The following is a 14168-nucleotide window of genomic DNA, read 5'->3' on the forward strand; positions in this document are numbered from 1 at the left end:
GGAAGAGACAAAGTAATCGGTGTGAAACAAGAGCCAAGAATTATATCCCAATAGATCTGAGAAATTAATAAACGGCAAAAGTCATAGTTCAAACCACTTTTTGGGAAAAGGATGGATTTGTTAAAATAGGCGGTACATTACAATAGAATATCCATCTGGAAAAAATTCAAATGGACTCCATCTCCCATGATATGACAAATAAATTTCAGAAGCTCTAAAAAATGTAAACACAAAATTAGACAATTAAAAAGGGGAAACATTTTCAACTCAGACTAAAAACACAGAAGCTGTAAAGGAAAAGATAGATTTGCCTACACATATTCGAAATTGTGTCTACTTTGCAAGGACAGTTGTTGAAGGTGGGGCTGACTGAACCACTCTATCTGGGCCAGATACCTCAGCCTCAATGGCGGAGCCTACAGATTCAGGCTCTCCACTGAGGCGATCCTAGATTCTGGGACCACTTTCCCCCTTTTGGAATGGGGATTCCTATCCCATACCTGTCTTGTCATTGTATTTTGGAAGCAGATAACTTATCTTCTAGTTTCACAGGTCCGCAGATGTGAAGGAAGTTAGCCCCAGGGTGGATCATGCCCCAAATCTTACCCATCCCTGATTTAGATGATTTACGTGATGAGATTTGGAACTTTTTGAGATTGTTAGCTTTTCGATAACTTGATATTTAGACGAGATTCTGCATTTAAAGCTAATGCGGGGATGAGTCAAGACAGTGGGGATGTATTTTGCACATGGGATTGATGTGATTGGTGGGGGAACAGCAGGCAGAGAGCAGACTGTACCGGGTTGAATAGTGTCCTTAAAAAATTCATATCCACCCGGAACCTCAGAATGTGACTTTATTTAGAAATATGGTCTTTGCAGATGTAATTAGTTAAGTTAGTAGGAAGTCATAATGGATTATAGTGGGCCCTAAATCCAACGACTGGTGTCCTTTTAAGAAGGCCATGGGAAAACACAGGGGGAAGAAATCCACGCAATGACGGAGGCAGAGATTGGAGTCAAGTGCCTACAAGCTGAGGAATGCCGAGGATTATCAGCAACCACCAGAAGCTAGGAGAGAGGCACAGGACAGGTTCTCCCTCGGAGCCTTTAGAAAAGGACAGCCTTGCTAACACCTTGACTTCACTGTGAGACAATGAATTTCTCCTGCTTGGAACCATCGAGTTTGCTGCAGTTTGTTAGAGCAGTCCTAGGAAATGAACACGGTGGGGCTAGCTGAGCTCCTCCTTCGGTTCTAGTTAACCCAAGTGGGTTTTTTTTCTGTTAAATAACAGTTGTTGGGGCCTCAATCACATGTTCTCTACCTGTGACTTCTCATTTATCTCTCTCCTTTTTCAATTTTGTAAAGGTATAATTGAAATGCCCTATTTCATTTCTCTTTTGCATGCACTGAGGATTTGCAGGAAGCTCCAGGCTGTGTCAAGAGATGATCCCTCTCCCCCACTCCACCTCCTGATGATTACACCAGCTTAGCTGACATAGCAGTGTTTCTAAAACCATTTAATTTGATAAATATTCAAACAGTAACAACAGCCTTGAACAAAATGTTTGCATGGCAAAGGATACCATAAACAAAGTCAATAAACACACAAAGACCCGGAAAGAGACATAACCCATAAGACAATCAAAGGCATACTTTCTATAATATACAAAGAGCTCTTACAAATTGACAAGAAAATGAGAAGCAGCTCAATAGGAAACTGAGAAAAGGGTATAAACACACTTGTAATAGAAATGCAATCATACAAAAAGATGCCAAAATTCATGAATAGTTCGAGAAATGGAAAGTAAAGAAGCCACGGTCACGGGGGGGATGTCATAAATTGCTGGTAAAAATGAAGTATCACAGCTTCGTTTGAAAAGCCGCCCGGAAGTTTCTACTAAAATTAACAATAGGGGCGCCTGGGTGGCGCAGTCGGTTAAGCGTCCGACTTCAGCCAGGTCACGATCTCGCGGTCCGTGAGTTCGAGCCCCGCATCGGGCTCTGGGCTGATGGCTCAGAGCCTGGAGCCTGTTTCCGATTCTGTGTCTCCCTCTCTCTCTGCCCCTCCCCCGTTCATGCTCTGTCTCTCTCTGTCCCAAAAATAAAATAAAATAAAAAAAAACGTTGAAAAAAAAAATTTAAAAAAAAAAGGTGTTAATTTCTTAAAAAAAAAAATAAAAAAAATTAAAAAAAAAAAAAAAAAAATAAAATAAAATAAAATTAACAATAAACATATCTTTCGGCCCAGGACATCCATTCCTGGAAAACCACCCCAAAGGGATTTTTTTTTTTCTGTACTGTTCAAAATGAATGAGCACAAAATAGGAAACTAACTGAATACCCATCAAGAAAGTTATATATATATATAAAACTGTATATAGTAACTATATTATAGTTATATATATATATAGTTTAAAAATACATCTTATATAGTTAAATAATTATAGATTCACAAGATGGAATAATATGCAGCTAATTAAAATTGAATCAGAGATAAAAAGATGATTTAGAGGTATTTCCATGGTTACATTAAGAAAAACAAGATGCAAACAAATTACATAATATGGTCCTATTTCTGTGAGGCAAACACTCCCCAAATGAAGGCGGATGTGTTTGTTTATCATATCCATATATGAGATAGATTGCATTAACGGACCCCATTTTGCGCTCCTTCCCGTATCCAGGCCCTTGCCATGTAACTTCAGTTTCTTCCATCAGGAGATGGAATGGATTTCCATGCCCACTGATGATGATTTTAACCCATGGGATGTAAGCTGATGTGACACAAGCAGACACTTGAAAAAGAGCCTGTGTGGTCGGATCTGCCTGCTTGTACTTCCGCTATCTCCATGGGAAGGATATCCTTGGGCTAACCCACTGGTCCCAGGAGGAGGTTGAGAGATAGAGAAGCAGAGCCACTCTCGCAAAACTAAAAGCTACTCCAGACAAACCCAAGCTAGAACAGAGACCTCAGCTGATCCTGAGATACACGAGCAAGCCCAGCCAAAAGTAACCAAATCCCAATTTCATGCTTTATGAACTATAATAAGTAATTGCCATACTAAATCACTGAGTTTGGGAGTAGTTCATTATGCAGAATAGCTAACCCATACTCTGTGTGTGTGTGTGTGTGTGTGTGTGTGTGTGTGTGTGTATAAATTCTGTCTGTATGGGATTAGATGTCTGTAGTTAAGAACAGAAAGATACACAATACATTAACATGAATTAGGGGTGTAGTATAATGTAGGCTGATGTGGGAAGACAGAAAGAAGAATCAAGTAAAAAAGTACGATATGAATAAATACAAACATAAATAAAAGGACTGCCCTACAATAAAACTACGTACATACTACGCCATTTATGTGTATACAGGCACACTTAGTGGGTTAGACGGTGCCCCTCCTCAAAGATACATCCACTCGGAATCTCAGCATGTGGCCATATTTGGAATAAGAGTCTTTGCAGATGTAAAGAAGATAAGGATCTCTAGATGAGATCATCCTGGATGAAGGTGGGTCCAAAATCCAATGACTGCTGTCCTCATGGGAGACAGAAAAATGACAAGACAAAAAAACAGAGGGGAAGGTCATCAGAAGACCAAAACGGGGATTAGAGTAATGCATACGCAAGTCAAGGGATGCCAAGGGTCGCTGGGGGCCAGTAGGCACCAGGAGAGAAACATGGAACAGATTCTCCCTCAGAGATGCCCTGATTTTGGCCTTCTGGACTCGAGGGTAGTGAAAAAAAAAATCAATTTCTGTTGTTTCAAACCACCAAGTCCGTGGTACTTTGTTATGGCAGGCACAGGAAACTAATAAATACTGTATACACGGTGTTCATCAGTCAAGACGGTGTTCAGCTGCATGTACCAGAAAGCTGACCACCGTAGCTTAAATAGAAATTTATTTTTCTCATGTAACAGGAAATATGTAGGTAGACACTTTATGGCTCATAGAGATGCTCGTAGATGTCATCCACAGCCAGCTTCTTACAGATTCATGCTTTAATGCTGGTATATGTGGCCCTCTTCCTTATGGTGATAAACGGAAGCTGTATCCGAAGCACCAGCTGCTTTTCCAACAGTAAGAAGGACGAAGGGCAGTGAGAAAAAAGCAAAAGGCACTTGCCAGTGTCGTCTGTCCTCTTTTAAATAAACGTTTTTCCCGGGGCGCCTGGGTGGCTCAGTCGATTAAGCTTCCGGTTTAGGCTTGGGTCATGATCTCATGAGTTCCTGGGTTCCAGCCCCCTGCATCGGGCTCTCTGCTGTCAGCACAGGGTCTGCTTCAGATCCTCTGTCCCCCTCTCTCTCTGCCCCCGCCCCTACTCCTGCTCTCTCAAAATTAAAATAAGCAACAATCACACAAAAGTTTTTCCTGAAAGCCATGGAGAAGTTTCCTCTTTCATGTCATTGGCTAGAGCTGACCTCTCCTAGCCGCCAAGAGGGGGTGGGGATGGTGGTGGTAAAATGGGATCATATCTTGGAGATATTTTGAAATTCGAGCCAGTACAATTCATTGATGGGTCCTATGTGAGGGTAAGAGCGATGTAAAGAAGAAAAAAAAATGTGCAACTGGAAAAATGCAGCTGTTCTCAATTAAGAAGAAATGAACAATTATAAATAAGTTCCCCAGAAAGTTTGTTTTTGAAAAAGAAAATGGCTCAAGGAAGAGATAGTAAGGGATGATAAGATGCTGAGAAAAAGATATAAAGTGTGCTGGAGGGACTCAGGAAATAGAGATAATAACAAAACCATTACAGATATAAAGACTATATCTGTAATGTAAATTATGGACTTTGGGTGATGACGATGTGCCAGTGTAGGGTCACGAATTATAACAAATGTACGGCTCTGGTGCTAAGTGTTGATAGTGGAAGAGGCTTCGGATGTTTGGGGGCAGGAGGTATACAGGAGCTCTCTGTATTTTCCTCTCAATTTTGCTGTGAAGCTAAAACTGCTCAAAAACATAAAGTCTATTTTTAAAATACCAAGCTCACAGAAAAATATAGAGAATAATGAACAACCCAATCCAATTTTATCAAATATTGACATATTCACCATGATTTTAAAAATTTTTTTTTTCAACATTTATTTTTTTTGGGACAGAGAGAAACAGAGCATGAATGGGGGAGTGGCAGAGAGAGAGGGAGACACAGAATCAGAAACAGGCTCCAGGCTCCGAGCCATCAGCCCAGAGCCTGACGCGGGGCTCGAACTCACAGACCGCAAGATTGTGACCTGGCTGAAGTCGGACGCTTAACTGACTGCGCCACCCAGGCGCCCCTCACCATGATTTTTAAAAATCGTTTTTGAGGGGCACCTGGGTGGCTCAGTCGGTTAAGTGACCAACTCTTGGTTTTGGCTCAGGTCATGATCTCACAGTTTCGTGACTTTGAGCCCCGAGTCAGGCTCTGCACTGAGAGTGCAGAGCCTGCTTGGGATTCTCTCTCTCTCCCTCTTTCATTGCCCTTTCCCCCTCTCAAAATAAATAAACATTTTTTTTAAAAAGTCTTTTTTTTTTCATGAAGTATTTGAGATTGTTGGAAAAAAACACATATGAAAGACAAAAAGTAGAATAGATATTACTAATACCAGAAGTGAGTAACATGGAGATGGGCTCAGAGAAACTATTCAATACAAACTGAAAAAGGACAAATAAATGAAACTAACTTTTAACAAAGTGACAGCTATGAGAGACAAAAGCAGACATTAAACTCCAGAAGAAGAGGATAGAGAATCCAGAGAAAACAAAAGACGTTCAGTGATAAAATTACGGGAAACTTACTTGAACGTAAGGAAGACATGAATCTGGATATTGAGAATACATTCATAATTCTCATATACATCCATGTGATATAGACATGCAATATACAGTGGAGATGTATCACTGTGGGGTGACATACTTACTGCCGACCCTATGCCTGACATTCTGTAAGCTGTATGCTGCATCTTTTTTTTTTTTTTTAGAGAAAGAGAGAGAGAGAGAGAGCACTAGCAGGGAGGAGGTGCAGAGGAAGAGGCAGAGAGAGAAAGAGAATCTTAACCAGGCTCCACACTGAGCGTGGAGCCCAACATGGGGCTTGATCCCACAACCCTGGGATCTTGACCTGAGCTGAAATCAAGGGTCAGATGCTCAACAGAATGGGCCACCCAAGCACCCCAGGTGTATACCTCATGAGGCTGGTGAGGAAACTGAGGCTTACACAGAGTATGTGTTTTCTCTGAGCTCACAAGGTAGGAAGTGGCAGAGAGGTGATTTACACCCTGGGGTTAAGGGGGTGTGTTCACGGCGGGGGTGGGGGAGGGGGGGGTGGGGGGGGGTTGGTGGGCGGCAGATAGGGGACGGACAGGTGTGACTCCAGATACTTGGCTCTTTTCACATTATGTGGCCTGCCACCTTCTTGAGTAAGTAGACAGTTTGTTAGAGAAAACTTTTTTCTACCTGACTTTGGCATTATAACACAAATTTACTTGGATGTTTCTATGGCCTTTAGAAGAATGCAGTCATAATTTTAGAATTAATCACTTACTTTGCAATGTTTGGTGGGTTTATTTTTTCTGTTTTGTTAATTTATTTTATCCCCTTATATGGTATCTTGTAGGTGAACTTGACCTCCTAACACAGCTTACATTTTCTGAGTGGGTTCCAGAAGGATTCCAAAAATGGTTAGGGATTGGGAGAGCATCATCTTCCCATTAAGCATTTCTCTGTTTCAACTTCTGGCCCTTTTGAGGGGGAAAGAGGGAAGAGGGGAGAAGGAGACTGTTTCAGTCTGGGGACATAGGTCAAGGATTGTATTCTAGAAGGAAGGCAAATTAATGCCTTTGCTTGAATAAATAAAAAATAGAAATTTAAATAAACATGACATTAGGTGGTAATAATACAAGCACTCTATTTTCTGGCCATGGAGGAATTACACAAATGGAACAAAGACATGTGAAGTACTTGAACCAATTGGATGAACATACAAAAGGCATAGTCCCTACAGTAGGTCAAGAACAACATTTATAAAAGCAGCTGAACTGGCCATTCTTAATGGCATCCAATTTGCTTCAACCTGGATCTAACAAAGGTGATTGTGCTGTGTAAAACTAAATGGAAAAAAAAAATAGGATGGAATGAACAAACACTAAGCCCACACTCAGAATTTCTTAATTCAGTGTTCCACAGACTCCCGAGAAACTTCAATTTGGAATATTCTGGATTCTGAATCCAAAGCCCGGTGGTGTGGGTAATCTCCTTCTAGTGAAGGAGACTAAACAGGAAAAAGATGTTTTAACACCCAGCCTTGATGTTTTCTCTTACACTTGTTTTGTTATGTAAATGAAGGTTGTTCTTTCTAAAACCCCCAGATCTAATCATTAAAGTGAACCACTCCAGCATGATCAGTTACATTTGCTACTGTTTTAAAACAGGATTGAAATGATGTTTAAGTCCCCTCAACAGAAACCAAGAAAGTCATTTCTATAGACACTACGTAGCCCCAAATAAACATTTATGACGAATATTGCTGGCTGAACTCTACACCACGAGCACACACTTTATAATTCCAGCCAAGGTAATGACCTGCTTTGCACACAATGCAATGACACAAGACACTGTATCTTAAAGATGGAAAACATGTGTTTCCTTGTTTAATATTTTCCTAGGAAGGCAACAATAATTATAACAAAGTTCAAGGTGGTCATTAATGGTGTACACTGAGTTTATTTCCAAATTTCTCCTAGTTGCGAAGCCACTTAGGAAAAAAGGAAATTGACCATGTGCCCCAGCTGGATTTTGAACTTCCCAGGAGCAATGGTGACCTGAAGTCCAATCCTGGCAGGCCCAACTGGCAGGGATAATCTTTGCACAGTAGTGTGATAATCAATATATACTCTATAGATAAATAATATGTTCCTCTGGCCAGGTTCAGGGTGTAGAGGAGTGCACAGGAGACTCTCAGAACTCCACTAACATGAACTTTTCTATCTTTAGGGTTAAAGAAATGCAGACTTCACAGACAGAATGGTAGATACCATGTTTCCAGTTTTTCAAATCATCTGTCATAGATGGATAACAAAGAACAGCATAACAGAAGCAGAAACACATCCATAAATGGGCTGTGTGACTGCACTTTTAGAAACAGTATTTAAAGGGTTTATAGAAAAATACTGTTTTAAATTTTTTTAATGTGTATTCATTCTTTGAGAGAGACAGAGTGTGAGCAGGGGAGGGGCAGAAAGAGAGGGAGACACAGAATCCGAAGCAGGCTCCAGGCTCTGAGCTGGCAGCATGGAGCCCAACGCGGGGCTCAAACACATGAGTCTTGAGCTCATGACCTGAGCCAAAGTCAGATGCTTAACTGACTGAGCCACCCAGGCGCTGAGAGAGAGAGAGAGAGAGAGAGAGAGAGAGAGAGAGATTCTTAAGCAGGCTCCACATTCAGCATAAGGCAGGGTTCAATCCCATGATCCTGGGATCATGACCAGAGGGGTATCAAGAGTCGGACACTCAACCGACCAAGCCACCCCCATGCCCCTTGAGAGCATTTGACTCCAAACCAACTCACCAGATCAGACTGTTGACAATCTCTCTCTCGCTCTCAGAAAATTCTGTATACATGAAATTTCTGAGCAATTATTCAAGTACAACATCTATGAATTAAGTGTTTAAATGTAAGTGTCAGTTTAACAAATTGAACACACCTATGTACATGGCATCTAGCACTCAAATGAATAGAGCATTGTTATACATGCTACTTGAAATGAAATGTTACAATTAACTTTACTTGAATCTTGAGGAGTGACTGAAGTGACACAAAAAGAAATACTGAATTTTAGAAAAGAGAGTCTACAATAGAAAATATTAGTTCCTAAAAGATTCTTCTAAGTCGAGAAAAAACAGCTTGAAAACCATGAATATGTTGGTGTCTTCCTTTGGTAAACGGCACAGTTTGGTTTTAGACTTCACTGACTAACCTACTGATTAGCTCCATTGTCTCCTGTTGTGGAATGTTTCTGTAAAGCTGGCTTGGTTCTACCCTCCCCTGTAACCACCGTCTTTTTGGTAACTTCCTTTCCTGCTTGGATACTCGAAGACTTTGTTCTTCTTCCTTGAAGTTGAAAAACGTAACTAGCTTGTTTTTCAACGTCAACTTGTCAGAATAATTTCACCTGGTATGCAGTGTGCCTATTAAACCTATAGATGAACACATTTTACGAAGGACAATTTTCTGTATCACATCTGAATTGTTTTCTATTTTACTTGTTGAGATCTCTACGTCAGTGACATCAGTTATGATCATGTTGTGTTGTCTTTGCCTCCTATTCCCAACATCCCCCCTCTATTTCCTTTAACTCTTGGTGGCTTCTCTCTGTGAGGATCTAAACCCTTCGCTCTATGGCAGTAATTTAACATTCCATCATGCCTGTTTTGTTTCTGGTTCATTTGTTCACTCTCCAGTGGTGTGTTTGGTTGGTATTTTGTTGCTGCTGTTGTTCAAATTTTGCTTTCTTTGCGCTGCAGGTTCCTTTTTTAAAATCTTCCCAGTGGTGTATTAATTTTCCTATTCTTGTTAAGGTCTTCTATGGCTGGAGGGACTTATGGGTTGTATTTGCTTCCAAATGTATCTCTTGCTGACTAATTTTGTGGGAGCTTTAGTTTGCCACACTATTCTTTTCTTCTTGCTCAGGATTATGAGATTAGCCTAAGTGCTCTGTCTAGACCTAATATGATATAGGTGAATTCAGCTCAATGTCAGTGTACCTCATCCAGGTCCAATTTCTTTTATTAGTAGGGTTAGAAGAGTAAACTATGGTGGGAAACTATTGACACATTCTATCAGATAATATTGTATTTATGATATTGTAGCTTCAATAAAAGGGGGTGTGTATGTATCTATAAGAATATATAAAAATGTATATATAATGTGTATATATAACTTTTATATATGTTTATATAAAACTTATATAAATGTTTATATGTTTATATAAAATTTATATAAAAGTTATATATATAAAACAATAAATTGGGATATATATATATATATACACACACATACACACACACATACACACACATACATCACTCAGGTTAGGACTTGAACTTATGAAATATTGACACTTATATCTTTTTTTTCCTATGTTAATTTAGCATTATAATTTATAAACTTTGAATCTAATTTCATAATTTAAACTCACCAAATGGACACACTTAAACAGGATAGAGTGAAGGAAGAACACTCTTCATGGTTCTTTCTATGTTCTGCAGTCAAATGTTCTACCCCCTTGCCTGTGTCCTCCTATGCTAGTGGTACAAGAAGGTCCTGGAATTCTAAGAGTTCCAAGAATAACCCAATTGAGATGCTCCTAGATGGTAGGTAAGCAAACATAAAATGAGTCATGTACTCTTCTTATCTACCATACTCAAATTAAATGATTCATTTTCTATAGAAAGTTCTCAAAGATAGAAATGCTGAGAATATAACAAAAGGTAGTCTTCGGTATTCTCAACCTTTCCTGCACTCTATGCTTCCTGGATTCAAAGCTAAAGAGGTTTTTTTTTTCTTTTTTAATGTTTATTTATTTTGAGAGAGAGAGAGAGATCAGGAGAGGGGCAGAGACAGAGGGAGAGAGAGAATCCCAAGTAGGCTCTGTGCTGCCAGCAGAGAGCCTGACGTGGGGCTTGGTCCCTCAAACCACAAGATCATGACTTGAGCCGAAATCAAGAGTTAGCCTCTTAACCGATTGAGCCACCCAGGGGCCCCTAAAGAGGTTTTCTTTCTTTTTTTTTTTTAAGTGAGATGTAACAAATATGCTAACTCCAACATATTTAGACATGCCAGAAGCTGAAAGCTTAAGGCTTACAGCCAACAGACTCATTACTGTCATGTTCCTGGGTTTTAGCATCTTCCTGTCTCTCTTCTCCCAGCTAAATCTTCATAAGGGTGTTTCCTATAATGACAGTTACAATGGGGTTATCCTTTCCTCCCTAGTTTAACTCAGAACATTGTTATGTTATTTCTGCATTTTTGTACCTTGTGACAGTGGTTCCTCCATGGGCAGATGACAAAAAATGCCTTGCTTCTTGACTCTGATCAGAAGAAAACCGGCCATTAACTGGGGACTGTAGCAAGGCCTTTAGCAAAGTCTCTCATAACATTCTGTAGTCAAGAAAAAATATGTAGGCTAGGTGATTGTACAATTAACATGATTCATTGCTGGCTGAAACAACATACAGCAAAAGTTGCTAATTAATGGACTGATATCAAAGCTGAAGGAGCTTTCCAAATATTCTATAGAACTTTGCCCTTTACCGAGTGCTGCCTTTTTCCTATTACCAATAACTTGGATGAGTATATAGAATAGTGATCAAGTGTATGGGTATGATCTGAATGCATTAGAGCAAAAAATTAGGACCTAAAATATTGAAACAGGCTGAAGTAATGAGCCAAATCTAATGAGATAAAGTTTAAGTAAGATACATATAAAGTTTTGTGCTTTGGTCCGAAAAGAGCTGCACAAAATTTTGTTAACCAGCAGCATATGGGTGTAGCTGTTAAAAGAAATCTATTAAAGTGGAATTAGGTGGAATTGTAAGGAAATAGATATTTGTTGGGTAGTGTAGAAGGAACATTAATTTTGGCATCAGAAAACTAGGTCAAATCCCAGCGCTGCTACTTTGGCCATGTAAACTCTCTGTTTCTCACTTCCTCTGTTGTTGTGAAGTTAAATGCATTGACATGTCTAAGTTCCAAGCACTTGTGTGCAATAAATGCAGCATAGAAAGTTACCATTTACAATAAAATAGGTGGCCAGGCCACTCCGTTTAGAAAAGACGGTGCTTGGAATGAATTCAAGATGCCACCCTTACAGGCAAATTGCAGCTACTTCCAAAGACTGACCAGGATGGATGAGCACCTGAAAAACCACTGGAGGACCTGGGGATAGATGGTCAGAAGAAGCATGGATTTAAGGGAGACCGAATCTACCTTCAAATATGTGATGGTGTGCTGCACGGCCTCCTGGGGAGGCTCCAAGGAGGGACAGCTAATACTGGAGGACAGAAATGACAAGAATGTGGGCCAGGGTGACCACTGGGTGGGGGTGTTGGGAGCGATTTCAGTATAAGTGGGTGGTTGGAGGACATGCCCTTGAATAAGAGACTGATTGTTGTCTTTCTTGGACACTTTGCATTAAGTGGTTCCTTCTAAGTTCCGCCTCAAAGTAATCCAGAATCTCCACTACCTTGACTTGGGCTGCTCCCTAGCCTTAGAATTATAACACCTTCTCTCCAACGTTTGGCTGAACCTCTTCTCCAATCTGCCTACTTTGAGCAGTTGACTCTTGCTCTCTATTTTATTTATGAATTTCTCATCGTTTAAAATGCCACTCCTCCCAACTATCCAAAGGACACAGTAGAAGGAGTAACTGGAGGACACTTTTTGGGAGACGGGCCAGCAACGCATGATTTTCTGATTGCTGAAGTTAGAAGGTAAAGTGCAAATTAGGAAGCAGAACTTAAGAGCTCCAGAGTTGGAGCTGTGGACCAAGAAGCTGGGGTGGGCGCCAGACCCCAGACAAGGCTTCTACTGAGACTTTAGCGTATTGGGAAGGAAGCAGAGACCAGGGGCTGCTAGCCTTGAGCCTGTTGGTGGAATACAAGTACTCAGAAGTTGTTTGTCAAGGACGACTTACTCTTCTCCGGAGGCAAAATAAAGCCTGGGCAGGTAGCTCAGCATCTTCAGCCAGTTCCAGATCTCGATTTGGGAAAATGCCTGGGGCAACCAGAGAGGCTGGCCGCCTCCGGCCGGGCCAGGGCCCGCCCGCACCTCTCCCAAGTGACCTCAGGGAACCATTTTTTTTTTTTTTTTCCAGCCGCGTGTGAGGGAAAATTGACTGCGCGCCAGTTGCCAGGGACGCGGCCGCCAGTTCGGCGCGGCTGGGGTGAAAGAGGACGCTGCGGGGAGGGGGCTGTGGCTTCTCACTGGCTGGGGCGCGAAGGCTTATTTGCATAACATTCTCAGACGGCATCTGATTGGCTGAAGCTGGAGGGGCGGTGGTGGGGTGATTCTAAGGGCCCGGAGCCCTGGCCCGGGGACTTTTTCGTTCCGGAGTTACTCCGGTGGGCGTGAGTTGTTGCGCTGGCACCGGGGAGCTGAGGAGGCCCGGTTTGGGAAGTTTTGCAGGCAGGTGCATGAGCCATCTTTCTCTTACAGTATTTAAGAAATGTAAAAGAACGGGGACTGGAGTAAAAAACTGGAGGATTAAGAGTGACCTCGAGACTAGAGGAAGGAAGGAAACGGATCGGGGGATGGGTGGAGGCCAAAAGGGCGGCTTTAGGGGCCTTCTTTCAACCCGGGCTTGTTTGCTGCGATCTCTTTGCTAGATCACTTGGATTTCCGTTTTCTGTTAGTTATTATCACACCTTGTTGGAACTGGGACGAAGACAAAAAGAGGCAGGATTCCAGCATTTAATTAACTCAATCTGAAGTTTTCTTCCAGAGGCATATGTACTTAAAATATCAAGAGGGTCTGTAATGGGGGGACAAATATGTTTTAATTAATGAGAGGATCAGCTACTGCAAACCGGATATGTGTTTTTCTCGATTTTTCCTCTTGCAATGCTCTTTGTAGCTCACTGGTTGTCAAGGTTTAAAATCAACCCGAACTGTTTTGTTCTCTCCTGCTGCCTAAGCACTAGGGGAAAGGGTCTGTGGCTCATCATAAACCATTTCCACATTTTTAAAGTTTCTGACTCTTCACATAAACACTTCTTAGCTATGATGAGGTCCTTCAGTAAGTACAATTAATCTTTGGAAAGTAGTTTAAAATTTACATAATTTTTACATCCACTGTCTTATTTAACCTTAACCAAAATTGCCTATAGCTCATGGGAGAAGCTCCATTTTGTTGATAAGGAAACTGACCCTGGAAAAGTTTCTAAGTCTCCATGGTGCAAGTGGGAGGATGAGATTTTCCCAACGTTGGGGTGCCTGGGTGGCGCAGTCGGTTAAGCGTCCGACTTCAGCCAGGTCACGATCTCGCGGTCCGTGAGTTCGAGCCCCACGTCGGGCTCTGGGCTGATGGCTCGGAGCCTGGAGCCTGTTTCCGATTCTGTGTCTCCCTCTCTCTGCCCCTCCCTCGTTCATGCTCTGTCTCTCTCTGTCCCAAAAATAAATAAAC

Source organism: Herpailurus yagouaroundi, unplaced genomic scaffold (genome assembly GCF_014898765.1).
Source record: "Herpailurus yagouaroundi ecotype Mexico unplaced genomic scaffold, PumYag 67793, whole genome shotgun sequence".
In the NCBI taxonomy this organism is placed as follows: domain Eukaryota; kingdom Metazoa; phylum Chordata; class Mammalia; order Carnivora; family Felidae; genus Herpailurus; species Herpailurus yagouaroundi.